The 17,539-nt window shown below is 37.8% G+C and overlaps 1 non-coding gene across 1 annotated transcript; it reads right to left on the bottom strand.

Annotated features, from left to right (window-relative positions):
• Positions 1–8,952: 8,952 nt before the first annotated feature.
• TRNAY-GUA (transfer RNA tyrosine (anticodon GUA)) lies at positions 8,953–9,043 on the bottom strand. Its single transcript is given in 2 exon segments — positions 8,953–8,988; positions 9,007–9,043. It is a non-coding gene; the product is annotated as a tRNA-Tyr (tRNA).
• Positions 9,044–17,539: the final 8,496 nt, after the last annotated feature.

Here is a 17,539-nt window from a genome sequence, read left to right as displayed (position 1 = left end):
ACATCCATGTAAAGAATAGATTTCGGAGAGTACGTCGATATATTATACGTACCTTACAGAGCATCGAGCTGTTCCGTTTCCGAACACAGCCGAAGGTCAACCGAGCCAGCCCAAGCTAACCTTCAGTGACGCTGCCGATATGAATTCTGGGAGTTCAGCATGCTCACGTGTCTGCAGCGGATCGGACGCCGCTAGAGCATTCGCTATATTCGATTTCTTACTCCATTTATTCATTTCATTCTCCTCTGTAAGGTATGTGTAATATATCGACGTATTCTCCGAAATCTTATCTCTACATCGATATACAAAACGCATCACAATTTTGTTTAGTAACTGCTGTCAGAATTCTTAAAGTTACCCCTTGCAATGGAAAACACAATGCTATATCACAGGGTAAAACCACGCGAGAAATTTGTTTGGACTCAATCTTGCAGCATGACGTCACACTGATATGGTACATTAGCCTTTAATTTTTCTTAGCGAAATGAAAACTTTTCTAATGAATTTTACATAACGTTAAATATGAGTGCACCAAAATTACACTGTATAAATTACACAGTACTGTTAAATTCGTTGACACGATCTAAATCCGGCCCTGCACTGAGCATAGTATCAACAAAATGAAGTTACAACGGGGAGTGCTAAGATTCAATTCCTGATTGGAAGCCTTCAGAGGCGTCAATAATTGTCTTTAATCTTTCAACTCCAATCAAGCAAGAGTAACAAGCGAAATCAATCACTTCTTTCGCCAATCCATCCAATTCCCTTACTCAGGAACCAATCTCGTTGAGAGACCAATCGAGAAGGAAAAAGAGTATGAAGATGGCTGAATAGCCTTGAAAGGATATGTGCCATCGCTCGGTGTGCTCTGGTTATTTCCCGTTGCATCATGGGAGTTCTGAAATCCCCAAAGCAATTTAAACATATAAAAGGGTCCTATTGAGCATAGATGGAAAAACTCAAGAACTGAAGCGAGAAAAAAAAATTAGGAGAAACGTTTGCTTTTTTTGAAAAGCTTCACAGATGTCACCATACTACGTGCAGAAAGAAATAGTGTCCTGCCAGTCTACAAAAATGACAGATTCAAGGAAAATTCTGAACACTGCAATTCATTATTGAAACTAACTCTATTGTAATGACGACATAATGAAATAATTATTAGTTGGGTAACAGTATGGTATAGGGAAAACACAGTTCTTCAAATTTACAGGAGAAACTACATACGGAACTGAGTTTTTGTAGACTTTTGAAAGCTCGTGGAAGTCTTTTCTCCCTTCGTTCAACTTATTCGGCCGGTAAATCATGTATTTTTCGACATTGATGTCTCTCCGATGCACAAACGCTCTTGCCTCCATTACGTTCGACTACGTGAATCAAATGCCCGGTGCGTTCTATGACGTAACCCCGGTCAGTGTTTCCAAACTTGCCATTGTTTTGCCAGAACATGACAATTTTAACTATGTTTGCCTAACCTAACAGAACCTAACCTAACCTTGCGTGCATGGTTCGTAGGGCTATTTATGAATGGTTTGTGTATTTATGAATGGTTTGTGGGGCTATTAGAATGGTTTGTGGGGCTATCCGTCAATGGTGTGTGTGGCTATCCGTGCATGGTTCGTGGGGTTTTCGAACCCGGAACAAAATGAGAAACACGAAAGTAGATATTTTTCGGTGAAGAAGGTTGCAACACTGCAAACCCACTAATCATCGACGACGCTAGTCAAGATTTCTCCGCCATATTGTGTGTGAGAGGAACGAACAATAATTACTCGATATGTGGAAAATTGAAGCTATTTAGTGAAAGAAGCGAAATCCTACCTTAAACAATGTTTCGCAATGCATAATAGGTAAGTACGAATGCAAAAAATGACGAAATGAACGAGTGAAATGTGTTTTCCCTATACCATACTGTTACCATTAGTTGGTTAATGGTCGACAATGACATAGCTATCTCACCTTAATATGAATTCAACAGCATGAAGTATAACACCAATACAGAAAAATCACCTTTTCTTTCATCTTTTACTCTTGCTAACTGCCATGCGTTTTACAGCGAAGCACTGAAACAAAAAGCTCTTCCCGAGATTCAATCTGGCGTGCTAAAAATATACATGGTGATTCAAAAGTCCCTTAACATCTTCTATAAAAATTGAAGAAGTTAGACTGGGTACAAATGATCATGATAGAAACAGGTTAGGCTTAGGGGGAACCATATTGATGTTTTCCAAGCCGACGTCCGCCATATTGGTGGCCGCCATATTGAATTCAACTCAAACGTTTTAAGTGGGAAGGGAGTGATGTGATATACGTATTAAATTGGGCTATAATTTTACGAGAAATGCAATGGTGAAGGTTTTTTCAACCTACCTATAATCAGGTAAAAGTAATGACTGCATGATTGGAACAAATGTTTCATTTCACACATGGTGTTAGCTCTTGAAAGCTCGGACGTCTATTAGGAAATCTCCTGGTTGATTTCCCGAGAAAACTTCTTCTCAATTTTCAACAGAGTAAAGTGCTAGATTGCGTTAGATCGAAAAGATTTAGTGTAAAATATACGAATCCGGTTCTCTCTTCATATTCTACAATTAATTCAAAGAATAAATGGTTCCATAATTTTCAAAATTCCAAAAATTATATGAGAGAATACAACAAAATTTTATGACTAAAATTTCCCATCATGTAGTAAAAGTTAGTACCAAAAATAGAATCGATATTTCAGTAAGCTAACTATATGAAATGGAAAATAATAATGAATAACAGTTTTGATAGATATTCACTCATAAGTAGATCGAGTAGAAGTATCTTACCAAGAATATTCTACTACTATTACTAAGAACACTAGTAATAAATGTGGTATAAAGTTGGTTTATATTAATTAGTTATAACAGTTACCATTGTATAATGACAATCATAATAATGGACTTTACAATATTTTCTGGCCACACCCCTGTATGTACATGAGTATTACCGTGCAAATTGTCCATGACAATTTTCATAAATTTTTCTCTTACATCCTCCGTGTTTTTAAGCGATGGATTTTTATGTGTGTTGGTGCAGAAGTTGTCAACAGCTTGTTTTGAGTTTTCTCTTATTGTTTTAAGTGGCCGCGGTGGCTCAGTCGGTAACGGGTCTGACTACCATGCTCAAGGTCCCGGGTTCGATCCCCGGCCGGTTCAAATCCGGGAACTTTTCTAACGGTGGAAGCGGCCCCGGCGCCTACCCAGCGTCGAATAACCTGGGGGAAACCCTGGGGGGTAAAGGCGGTCAGGGGCGTGATGCTGATCACATAACCCCCACTCACGACCGGATCAAGAAAGTGTGGGGCGTTACCCCCACACCCCCTATACACCTTCATGGCGTGGTGCTATGCACAGGGGAACACTTTACCTTATTTTTTTACCTTATTGTTTTAAATAAAGTGCACGGACATGGGACAATTTGCACGGTAATACTCATGGATCCCACTGTACAGTGTGGTATGTTGCACACTGTTCTAATCATATGATTTAATCTAGGCAAGACCTATTAGAGAGAAAATAACCATACTACTAATTATCTACTGTTTTTGTGATTGGTTCGCTATCCGCTTGGCGGCGCTAGTAACTTATTTTGAGATAAAATCATAGGCGCCGACTCCATGGGGCTTGAGGGAGCTCGAGCCCCCCCAATGTTAACGATGTGGGGGCAGAGCCCCCAAATAATTTTGCTTTAAAGTATTTAATGTATTATTTTGCTTCTCTTATAAAGTTTACTCTTAATTGTGCCACATGAACTTAACTTTAAATACACATTTGAAATGTTCGAGACAATCAATTTGGGGGTCTGAGACCGCAAAACCATCAAGTTTGGGTGGGCTATGACCAGAGACAGCAAAACACATGACTTATTACTATATACTAAGTATGTAATTATGAGTATTGTTAAAATTTTTACTAAAAAGAATTTCAAGAGACGATGTGCATGAACTAGGGTAGTGGATGGGACGTTTGGGCTACAAATGGCTCTAACATGACATTCGGAACGAGATTATTGATATGTTAGGGAGATTTGTTTTGCGCTCCGTGGTAGCAGATATTAAAAGTCGGGAATATTTTGCTATTATGGTTGACGAAACTTGTGAAATATAAATCCGTGGACAATTAATATTCTGCATTAGAACTGTGAATAAAAATTTTGATATTTTTAGGAATTCGTGGGCTTTTATGAGATTCCGAACTCTGAGGTCAAAACTTAAAAAAGGGAGAGAATGAGTCATTCATTAATTTATTTCAGTGATCAGAGCCCCCCCCCAATAATTTTGACAATTCGGCGCCCCTGGAAAGGATGATATTTAAGGAAATCTGCTTCAAATTGAACCTCACCTGTTGAAATTTATGCTTAGTTATTTCCTGCAGGAGATGAATGCGATGCTATCATTACGATATATTATCTTTTTAAACAAGAGAGAGTTAATTAGTTTGGTTATTTGTTTTTCCTGCTCAACATACGTGCGTCAGCATGCTAGGCAATCACTCCATGTTGTCCAGATGTGCATTATGTTCGTTGGACGGTAGGTGCTGCCACCTACCTAAATGTTCTTCCCCCTTCGTTGACTTCGAAACCAAACATCAAACTAAGCTAATTAACTTGCTTGTTTGTATTGTACAGCTTCCTGTGCAGTGGCTAGCTCCACTGGGGGAAACTTTTGAATAACTTCTTGTCCAAAGTACACAGAAAATTAATACCCTTTCAAAAATTTCAGCCATATTTCACTCTTTCATGCACTTTCCCTTCATATTCAGGGTCGATGTTTCTGTTAATTATTTCCCCGTGTGTTTGAAGCGTCACCAATGTTACACATGGTTTCGCTATAACGAAAAGATGAGATGCACGAATTATGTAAGCTATAATCACTCGTTTAGTGTCAGTCTTTATCGAAAATTCCTCGTCTACAGGCACACAAAACAAAAGACTTAAATACATCTGTTTTCCGAACTAAGTTTACAGGAAATTGCAGGAAAAAAAGCAAATTGGAAAGTATATACAGGTAGGTTAGTTTTTGTACGATAAATTTCAACTCTTATTTCATCTGGGCATTGATTGAATAACAGTCAAATGTCGGGAACACCTGGTACTGCCCTCTGACTCGATAGGTGTTGCCAGTACAGCTCGTAATTTTTAAGAACATGCCTTTTTATGAATGTCATAATTAATAATAATAACCCGTGGCCATTGATGTGCGTCTACGCGTAAGCAACTATAGTCTACATTCTACACGTAGACTATTTTATACACGTAGATGACGTAATCTATGTAAACAACATGGCGAAAGATGATCTTAGCAAAGGGCGCCGTGGAATTAAAAGAAAATTATACTGCGTATCAGTTGCTGATGTGTGAGAAGAATTCTTCATACTCTTTCTTCCAAATTTTAACAATTTCTAACCTAGGAAGAAACCTAATATAAGAAACATTCTAGTATTTTATGGGGAAAAGACCACTCTTGGCTCACGACTGCCATCTGTTGTTGAAGAGAAGACAAATATTGTTGTAAATAGGATTCTTTTCATTTCGTTAGGAAACAATATAGTTGAAAATGTCACTTTCCTTTCATGAAACCCTTAAAAATTAATTTTAATGCACTTTAGATTGTCTACGTAGTCTATGTAAACTACAACCCAATGTAATCTACGCGTAGATTACGTGTAGACAACGCATGTAGATGTAAACTTATAGTCTACGGCACATCACTGCCCGTGGCTCTACAGTCCGTAAGGGCCTTGGCCTATCTCCCTACTTCCATTCCTACTTAGAGGTGTGAAGATCTTCAACCGGTAACGGGGTGACGTGGGGTCAGCACCTCGAACCCTCAGCCGTTATAGGAGATATCCGTGACCAGGTTACGCCGGCTTTAGACGAAAGCATTTCCTTTAACATTTTTGCTAGCATAAATGCTATGTATATGCTTCCAGAAATCTCATAGTAGATAGTACTTTACGCGGGAGCATTTCATGTACCATTTCGGTTAGCTGTTGAGATTACAATGTATAACATATACAGCATGAAAGGCACTTTGAGTTACACCATATATGATGAGTGCACGGTGTTTACATTTGAAACAACTAAAATATTCTTCCATGCGTGTACAGTAAGCGCTGTAAAGTATGTATTTAAACAGCGCCATTGTTTTGTACCTAATACAGTTTTATAGGAAACGTTATTCCTCTTGGTTGAATAGTTATCGGCTTTTAAAAATTTGAAGTGATACATTGTTTACATCTCACGCGGCCGCCATTATATCTTCACTCGTGACCTAGAGGTCGCTTCTGATTGGTTACGCTACGAAAAATGATTCGGAACGAGCCTATCCTTGAGAAATGCCATGAAGATTTCTCACTTTACACGTTAGGATTTTGGTCATGGGATAAATGTTAAGAAAAGTGCTAAGGAAATGCTTTCGTCTAAAGTGGGTCTTGCGCTACTCACTCATAGCTCCCCAATTTCCTCACGATGGTGGGTTGCCACTGGTCCTATACACAGGCCGCTAACCCAGGCGGAATCGAACCCATGCCGTCCTGCAGTCGCAGCACAAAACACAGCGCCTTAGACCACACGGCCACGGAGGAGGACTATGTCATAATTAAACTCTTCAAATCGACTGTAATCCATAAAATGCGTCAAAAAGTATTGTTATTTTATAAATTCGGTAAATATCCACAGAGAGCATTCATACTCATCAAAAATTATTGCAAGCGACACCATATCTGTCTTATATGGATATTTGTTTATACCTCGTACAAAAACAATACACTTTAGTAATTTTTTCTGCATACCCGGGACTCCAGGCGGCGTAGAGCACGGTGCTAACCACTCCGCCACGAGGTCGGCAACAGCATGAACCGCTTCAGCAGCGTAATTCGGGTCCTAACTTTGGGGGGAGAATATGAACCTCAGGTTCCAGAAAAATCCTTAACTAGGAGATTCCCTCAGTTCATATGAATTTATTCATTAATTTATTTAAAGAATGATGAAATGATATGAAATATAAGTTCATCTGAAAAACGCTCAAGCGATGTACGCAAAATGGACTAGTACATTCGCGGAAAATTCTGGGTTGTACTGATTGAGTTGTAACCACTCATTAAATAAACAGTGGCGTAGCTAGGATTAAGATGTGAGTCCCCATCTGTTCTTTGAAATCTCAATGTGAATTGATACCAAATCTTCAGGGATACGTCAGCAAATTATATTTAAGTAATAATAATAATAATAATAATGTTAATAAATTACTGACGAAAATGATATTTAATCATTTCATTCACCCTAAAAATGGCTTTATCTGTTTTCCGGGAGCTGAAATCTGAAGCTGTAGAAAGGAAGGAAAAACTGCTAATATCCATGCCCTCCTTAAGTTGAAAAGAAAGCAAGCATTTAAATGTCTGACACTTGCTTCGTGGCAGCTGGAGGTGCTTTATTGTTGACACATTAAAATCGGGAGTGCAAGGACAAGAGAAAGAAGAAAAGACAAGTGAAAGTGCTTTTTATTCAAGAAGAGAATAAATGGGTAAAAATGTCCAAGCTAGTTATCGTGGATTTTTCCGTAAATGTTTCACATGAGGAATATGGCAATAATTTTTACTTTTTCTGGCCCCTTAGGCTTAGAGAACCTGTATGTTACGACCCCGATTTGGCGAAATTCATTCAAATTATAAAGTTTAACTAGAATTGCGCACACATTAGATCCAGAATTGCGCACACATCTCACTGACCTGTTTTGCGCACAGATTTTGATCGAATGTTGCCACTTTGATAGCTTTAAAGTCTGTGCGCAAAACTGTTTTTTTCTTTAGACAGGAAGAGAGAGAGAAATTAGAAATAAAATAGTAAATCTCTTAAGGATTCTTGTGCGCAATCCTGTACATTGTGACAGCTTGTCAGCCGCTTATCAGATACCACTGATAAAACAGGGAAAGTGTGCGCAATCCGGCTGTAGCCGAATTTAAAACCAGATATAAAAAATGCCTTAAGTTTTTTGCCCACAAAAATTACCCTTCCCATATTTTTTTCTCACTTCTATAATTTCTATAATTACATTTTTCGTATCAAGACCATGGGACGAGAGGCGCCTTCACGGTCGAGGCCCCGGGCAGTCACCCACTTAGCCCACGCCTTACTACGCCACTGTTAATGAACATGTATCATGCTGAAATTTGAAATTTGCTTTTCGTAAACCTTGAAAATCACGCTAAAGTTTACTCTGTTTCATACTGTGAATTGGAGAGAAGTGTTATCGAAAACTTACCTGGTGAGGGGGCGGGGATGTCGTAATACCAGGCCTCCCCGATGGCGCAGTGTTAGCACCGTCGCCTTGTCATTAAGGGGTCCCGGGTTCGATTCCCGATGGAGACGCATAGTGATTCGGATCCGGCCCCGATTAGCCTTACTGTGCATAAAGTGAACTTGAAACACCAACTACAAAATTGTGGGGTGCGACACTTACGTAAAGCTTTATTTTTTTAAAAAAAAAATTGTGTCGGTATTACTGGTAATAAATAAACATTTATTACTATACTGTTTATGGTGCGAGATTAGGATGCTCGAAACACTCCGAAATATACTACGTTAAGATTAAGTATAGTCCAAATCGGCTGAAACAATTACTTCGTAAGAGTTTCGCGAAAATTTTGTCTGTCTGAAAAAATAGGTAGCACATAGTTATTAATGATTTGTGCATAATAGTCAAAATATTTCATTTGAGAAAATGCAGCTACTACAGTTTTGCGCAGTATCTCCCCACCATGATGTTACGAGATCAGTGATCAGCGAAAACCAGAAGTATTTCATAGTCTGTGGTGAGTTAACATTAACCACAACATTTAAAAAGAGAAATAAAAAGAAAACCAGAAGTATTTCATAGTCTGTGGTGAGTTAACATTAACCACAACATTTAAAAAGAGAAATAAAAAAATTTCCTCCGGGCCGGATTTGAACCAGCGACCTATGGATAACCACGCCAACAAACCTCTACAGTCCACCGCTCTACCAACTGAGCTACCAGAGGAACATGAACGTTTGATGGCTGTGTGCGTGTGAAGTTCGGCCTCTCAATGACCTACTTATCTTGTGACGTGGGAGTGAAGCGCGAAAGCAAGAAAGTGGTGATGCTTATCGTTTGCAGAATGCTTGATCAGCGCTTGTCATAGGATTGTTCACATGGCAATATCTCAGATTCTTGAACAAAGGAAACTTCATTATTAAGGCTCCGAAGTTGAAGACCTATAAATTGCCAAAAAAAAACCTAAAAAAGGAAAATAGGACGTATAAATGTGATCCAAAATTAATTAATAACTTCAGTTTACATATTTAATGAATAGAAAAGATACAAAATTCTGGTGGTATGAACACACAGTGCGAAAAAACTGAAAGCTTCAAAACAAGAGAAAGTTACCACTTACAGCGCGACCTTCCAGACAAGTTCTGCTTCAGTCGTCCAAAAATGTTTTTCTCTCGTTTCAGGGATGGTTCAAATATATTTCTTTCTTTCTTTTTTTTATTTCTTTACTACAGAAAGGATGTTTAAGAGGTGATGAACTGATGATGACTCGAATTGAGAATGGGCAGTAAAAACGTAGTCGAATGAAGGTGAAGTTGCAAATAAAAGTCGTTAAGATCTTAAAAAAGGTTAAAAAAAGAACCAATAAGCCAAAAAACGCCGAAAAAGGCAAAAAAAGGACAAATAAAAGCCACATTTTTCTGGCCTACAATGACCCAAAATGAACACATATTATGTTGGGCCTCGTCTTCGGAGCCCTACTCATTATTCACAGCTTTTTTTTCCTACGTTGTGAGATTTTATCTATTGTATTTTATCGCATTTTACGCAGAGTTGCCAACATTTGTGTTTTCTTTTAAAGAAACAAGACAAACAGTTTTTTTAAAACATGTTTTAAATGTTTTAAACAAATAAAACGTTTGAAACATAATGCCAAGAAAACTTATTTTCTAAAAATAATGATTAATAAGGAACCTGTTAATCATCCAAGGATGGACTGTGTTCCTGTTATAAAGCAAACGCTTCACTAACTTCTTAAAATATATATTTATGTTGGTCTTAAATCTTACTTCAAGACTTTTCGAGAAGCTTCAACTAATCCACAGTTGCCAGGTCCCACTGAGTCCACGAGGTAGCTACTGTATACTTCACGTTTTATCGTGAATGCAACTAAATATTGACATTAAGAACAGTGTGCACATTTTGCAGTGTGTTAAGTGAGTAACAAAACGGTTTCATCCATGTAGCATTCAATTTTTTAAATATCTTAAACACCTATAAAAAAACAACCAGATGTTTTAAACGTGACCCACGGCAATTCATCACTGTATGTTTCTTTGTTAATTCAATATATTACATGTATATTTTGAGCCACTGAACAGATTTCTATGCTCAATAAACAGAATGGCATGCATTGAATGGAAAAGCACAGTTACAAAACACGCACCACAAACTCTCAAACATCAAGTATCAAAATGTGTTTTAAACAAGTTTGAAAAAAATATGTTTCAAACACTTTGTTTTAAATGTTTTAAACATTTGTGAAAAAATAAAGCCAGTTGTTTTAAACGTTAAAACAAGTTGTTTAAAACACTTTTGTTTTAAACATGCCAACCCTGATTTTACGTAATTGAGTTCCCTCTAAAAATCCTTGAGCCAAAATGTTGACAGTGTGTTTCAAGTGCGGAGAAATAATACGCACTGACCTCAAATTGTATACACTAGACTTTCCAGCCTGGATAAGGCGAAGACCTAAACACTAGAGAAATGCTTCTAAACCTTCGTGAAACCATGTCCCGTTAAGTCAACGCCCTTAGCCCAAGAATTTTCCTCGTAAATACTTTTCGAGTATTTAAGATTTTATGCACGTTTTAACATGTACCCACGAAATTAAATATTGATAAATAAATTCTGGGATGATAAAAAAGAGTTATAATACGTAGTTGTATTACGTATCGAAGCGGTAACGTCGTCTCCTTGTAAATAAGTGATCCCGGGTTCGATACCCAGTGGAGGCATATAGTGGCGCAGGTTGCACTTTAAACTGTAGGTCCAGTCCTGATTAGTCTCTGCATCAAATGGACTTACAAAGCAAAAACTCACAACTCAAAAATGATATTTGGATTGTGTTATTTATTAACCAATTTCATCAGAACCTTCCGCAGCTCAGTATAGTTGATACTCAAAACACCCAAATGTCAATCCCACTTTCAACTAGCACACCCTGTACTGAATTTTGCAGACTAACGACCTTCTGGCGTCTGGGCCCGTACCTAGTATGGAACTTGTCCACATGAACGTCTGCTGGATTTTTCCAGGGGAGAAGGGGGCAAAGGAGGCATATTCTCCCCCATAATAGTGATGCCCACTCAAACAACACTATTTCATTCTGAAATTATCATGTTTCTTCAACGAATTTACAATAATTAACAAATTACTGTGAATTAAATGAAATTATGTGTGAAATATATAAGTTTGAGGGGGTTATTCATTTTCCAGGGGGGGCCTGGTCCCACTTGCCACCCCTTTCGGACGTTCATGCCTACTCATGTGTCTTTGTGATTGTTCCTTCATCTTGTCATCATTCACTATCATCTTCGCAATTAGCCAAAAGTAGCAGAAACGCGAAGTAATATTAGTAGGGGTGTGCGGGATCCCGAAAAGTCGGGATCGGGAAATGACTTCCCGACTTTTCGGGATCCCGAGCAGTCGGGAAATACCGAATGGTCATTTCAAAAAGTTGTTAATTCTCGACGTTTTATGCATTGCAAATCTCTGGAACTTATCGGAAATTGCTTGTTTTTATTCCAGAAATGCAAAAACATTCACTTAAGTTGAAAATGACGTGTAGAATTCGAGATTTTCGGAGCTTCGGGAAATTTCGAACATTTCCCGTTTTTAAAATTTCCAGACTTTGTCGGGAAATGGAATTTTTCTCATCCCGAATGTCGGGATTAAAAAAAATTCCCGTCTCGATCAGGCCCCGACCAAAAAAATTCTCTCCTGCACACCCCTAAATATTAAAGATATCATTCGTTCATTCATCAACTCAGGAACAGTGGCGGCGATTAGGGGGGGGGAGGGGTGGCAGCTGCCCCCTACTTTTTGCAACTTTTGATCCCGCACTATGCTAAACCTTATCTACCAATGGAATGTAAACTGTCCTTGGCCCCTTAGTTTTGGAAGCTATTCGCCGCCACTGCTCAGGAACATGGAAAAAAGACGCATATCTAATTAATTTAATGTTTAAATGCAATGAAGTATACTCTAGGATTTTAATTTTGAATTGGAAACACTGCTCGGAGAGATTATTCAAAGTGCTGCTTTTGGTAACACTGCTACCACGTCTTCATACTTTTGCGAAGCTATCGATGTTATTCACTGCAACGTTGGAGAAGAGAATTTTCTACACTGCCGTCATTTTGAAAGCACTCGACGAAATATAACAGACCCTCTTTATGCAGAAGGAAAGAATGAGCATAAGTTTCAAACAATATTATGCAACTTTCGTCACGAACTTTTTTCATCCGTGTCGACTTGAGAGGGCCAAAAGTACGTAGTTACGGCGTGAAAAAATGCTTTCTCAAATGAGCTTTTCTCTGCTTCTTTATACGAATTTATACACCAGTGGGAGAAAGTATAGTGCCTCAGTTCAGGCAAACCGGTTCTCATTCTATGTCCACCCCTACCAGAAACATTCCCGATCTAGTGATTCCCCTTTTTGATATTCTGCAAGGACTGGCTCTGTTTATGCCAAGCGTGGATTATCCAAAGCATGGAAATGTACCTCATGGAAATGCATGTGCGCATACCATCATGCTGCATTCTATTATTATTCAGAAAGTTTCACATTTCGTTTCTCTTATTTCGCGGTTCACGGTGTTATTTTTTTGTTACTTAAACTCTTGATCCATTGGAGTTACAGAAATGCCTTCGCCAGTAATTTTGTAGTTATTTAAATCAACTTATTTACTTTTAACACTGGAAAGAGTAGCCAAAATGTATCCGTGACAAGAGGTCACAACAGCGCCACAAATACCTATTGATAGTGGATGTTTTATTTGTAATATTATTAGTAACATTACTAGTATAATAGTAATAAATATTAATTGAATTTTAATATCAAGGGGTAGTTTAAAATATAATTCTAGTTTTGGGAATTGGTGGTGGTATTTATACTCCCATTGATGTTTTTAGAATTATTAACTCATTGGTAATTTATTATACCACTCTTTTGTTTTAAACTATAAAAATCTTATGGTATAGTGTTATTTATATTGGTTATTTTTACAAGGTTGTGCTTTATTTCTTAACGTAAACATTTGCTGGTAACTTTCTTGAGTCTATTGTATTATCTTTATATTTGTACACAACATATTGTTTTAGCCTCCCAGATGGCGCAGTGGTAGCGTCGTCGCCTTGTAATCAAGGGGTCCCGGGTTCGATACCCGGTGGAGGCACAAGTGGTTCGGATCCCACTTTAAACTGTAGGTCCAGTCCCGATTAGCCTTACTGTGCATAAAGTGGACTTAAGAAACACCAAATCAATCAATCAATCAATCAACATATTGTTTTATAAACAATCAAGAGTGTTATTATTGCCGGTTAATGAGTATATGGCGACAAGGAAAAATGGCAGTTTCAAAAATAATTCTGTTCTGTGTACCCTCTTGTGATTCGTGTTATATCAAGACCATCTTGAGGTTCAGGCCACAGCGCTCAGTCAAGACGTCATCATCTGGAGGCTATCGTCTTAACGCTGTAAACCCCTTTTTTGCCGTAGATAATTAAGGTGTATTTATTTCTTTTATGAAGTTAAAAAAAGGTAAAGTGCTCCCCTGTGCTTAGCACCACGCCATGAAGGCGTATAGGGGGTGTGGGGGTAACGCCCCACACTTTCTTGATCCGGTCGTGAGTGGGGGTGATGTGATCAGCATCACGCCCCTGACCGCCTTTACCCCCCAGGGTTTCCCCCAGGTACCCATGTTATTCGACGCTGGGTAGGCGCCGGGGCCGCTTCCATCGTTAGAAAAGTTCCCGGATTTGAACCGGCCGGGGGATCGAACCCGGGACCTTTAGCATGGTAGTCAGACGCGTTACCGACTGAGCCACCGCGGCCAACCCTTTTATGAAGTTAAATTTTGACATTTACCCTCCCGACGAATATAGAAGAAAAATGTATAATATTGAATATTTACACCAAAATTTTCATTCAGGCCACCACAAAAATTCCTACCATAGCACAAAGAAAGAGTTGAAAACCGATAGAAACTTCCTGGCGGAAAAATTTAAACATTGCATATCTTTGCACATACCTCCGAAAGTAGCTTGACTACTTTTATCCGTATACATAAAAATAATAATCGTTCTATGTAACCATATCTTGTATACTGTTTAGGAAATAAAATTCTTTGTATCCTTTCTTTCTATCTTTGAAAAATATTATCGGGAATATTGGTCAGCTACAGTAAAACTCGTAACCGCTTTTGTATGAACTTTTGCATGTAAAATCAATTGATTAAATAAATAAATAAAAAAAACATGTTAGGTTGACCGTAAACTTTCCCAAGTTGCCTAATCAATTAAATTGTCTTTAACTTTACCCAAAATTAATCAACCAGATAATGCAGATATTCTGCTTAGCTATACAATCTCAATACAAAAGCTTAATTTCTATATCCTTGCAGCAAAAGCGAAACAAATTGGTACAAGTGCAATGTTACATTTCTGTGAATAAAGACTAAACCTAAATCATTTGTCATATTGTAATTTCGATCCTGTTGACTTTATTGAACGAAAGATAATATACAAATTTAATCTTTTCATTGTCGTTTGTAAGATCTGTGACAATAACTTAAGAGTTTCATTCAAAAAAAGCAGACAAATATTTCGATCTTAGCGTTCACGTGGGATATAAACATTTGGAATATTTCCTTACACTGTTTTTACATTCTGTTAATAACATCGTGAAGAATGTTAATAAATTATGAAACAATAAACATTATCACTGATTAAATAATCAAAGTTACGAACATTGAAGCTTCACAAAGACAATAAATAAAAAGCAGTTCATATGAAACAGTTTTATAAAATTTAACACATTTGTAGTTCATATTAACATAGCTAGGTAACAAAATGCTTTCTGTGTGAAAACATTTGTATTTGAAACATAAGTAATATATTCTTCATATATTCAACATATCTTCCGATTAGCATAAAGAAGCATAAAGCGGGATAAAATAAGAATGTAAATGTACACATGTATCAACTTTGCCCCGTTGTATAGCTTTCTTTCATTAAGAACATTTTCAAACTGAAAATTTGTGTAAATAATATGAACATTTTTTCGAATGCTTGCATAAAATTTACACTAACAAATTGCTTTAGTAGACACGAACGTAATATTTTAAACGTTGGCTAAATCTTGAAACCAATTAATTTGCAATCGTAAACAATAATCTTAACGTTAACCAACGTTTGTAATAATTCAGGGTATATTATTTGATATTTCTAAAAAATAATGTTGACAAGAGATAAAACATGACCACATTTAAGAGTATATTAGATGCCTATTCTGTACACATGAAATGTTTACATCATGAACTATTACTTTTATTTATTTATGAGTATAAAACCTTTGTTACTTAACTTGTATCTTTTCGTAGGGACCGAATCACATGGAATTGCCCTAAACATTTCTCATTTTCAGCAACATGTTGAAGAAATGTGAACGTTACTCTTACCTTTTTCATCATAATTGCCTCTGCAATTGAACACACAACACTTATACACCATACCTCTTGCACATTTAAGCATATTTACACGTCATGTAAACTCGATTACAGTTCCTAAATTTGCATTACAATTCCATATTCACTAAAAAGGTTCAACATTGATTCCGAAGAAGCAAATCAAACATGGCGGCTATCTCGCCTCCAGTTGATGACGCTTAGTCACGTGACCGGAGCAAGCCATGAGGCTTTCAGATTGAGAAGGTAATGGTTATATAGCATCGCTTGTCTGCCACCTTTGGCTATCACAATGATTAGAATAAGTGATGATTTGACTTTTGTTATTTTGCGTAGCTTTTTTTGCTACTAATAGCTATTCGAGACCATGAGAATGAGTAATTATTTGATGAAATTTATGAAAGTGCACTCACAAAGAAGATAATGTCTTATCTAGATATACATTTGAAAGAAATTCGACAGTGTAACACCAGAGAAGACATCTGGCGGATAATTTACAATTTTCTGAATTTTCTTAAAGGATCACAATAAATGCACAGTAGGTCGAGGTATGGCATCGCAGAGAACTTCGTGCTGGTTTTTTCTAGTGGCAGAGGAACAGTTCCCATGTTCAAAGTAATAAATGTGCTTACATTGTTTTTCGAACTTCGTCACATACTCGTGTAATCACAGAGTACACATGCTTGCATAGTTATGATCAAAGCTAATACGCGTCTGCTTAATCTACCTGGTTTGGGAACTTGTGACGCACCTCTATGACAGGCAGGTTCGCGTAAGGCTAATGAGAAGGTTTCCCGCCCCCGGTTTTCCATCCTGCCGCCAACGTTACAGTGGCGCTGCTTTCGCTCCATCTTCAGTCTTTTGTTTATGGCAGCCGCAGGTTTCCTTTCAGCTGATAATATTCTACTTTGAGACTTGGATGTAAGTCATTACGGTGGCTTTGCTCCAATTAATAAAGTATAAACTCGTAAATTAAGCTCTACGGGAGTTATGAAAGGGGGGAAACGGAAGTTGATTTCGGTTCACATACTGAACCTAACCTCCTTATCTCCATGCGACAGAGCGGTAGGCTTGTGACGTCATTTTAACATTTTCTTGCTCTGAAAAGAGAACGGTCCGACGTTTATATTCGCTTGCCAAGTCTTCCGAAAACGATTCTGCAATGCTATTCATATGGCGGAAGTAAGCTTCAGGGAGCTTTTGAATCGAGTGGAAAATTTTTCTTACCACAGATTTATAGGCAACTCAACTGTTCTAGTTTTCAAAGGAAGTCTCAATTTAAGAATCAGATTGTAAGCTGAGGTGTCAGTACAGTCACGGACACATCTGGATTGTCACGATTTCATGAAAGTCAATGGAATTGTTACAACCCAGATCTGTACGTGACTGTACAACAATATTAAATAATATTATATACATAATCTCCAGCCCTCAGCCACCCCGATAGCGTAGTGATGATATCGCCGCCTTGTAATCAAAGGGTCCCGGATCAATGGGTCAAAATAATTTGCATTTGTCAGGGAAAAGAAACTAGATGTTATAAACTAACTAACTAACTCTCTAGCCTTCTTAAACCCGAAGGTTCATGGCTGCAGCAACACAGGCCTTCCATCTGTCCCTATCTTGAGCAAGATTTATATACTCTTTTCCATCCCTACCGATTTCCTTTAGGTCCATCTCAACGTTGTCCCTCCATCTTCGTCTTGGCCTTCCTACAGGTCTCTTACCATCTGGTTTCCCAACAAGAATCCTGTAA

The sequence above is a fragment of the Lepisma saccharinum genome, chromosome 29 (assembly GCF_977018435.1).
Source record: "Lepisma saccharinum chromosome 29, izLepSacc3.1, whole genome shotgun sequence".
Lineage (NCBI taxonomy): Eukaryota > Metazoa > Arthropoda > Insecta > Zygentoma > Lepismatidae > Lepisma > Lepisma saccharinum.
This window is presented reverse-complemented; position numbering and strand designations above follow the sequence as displayed.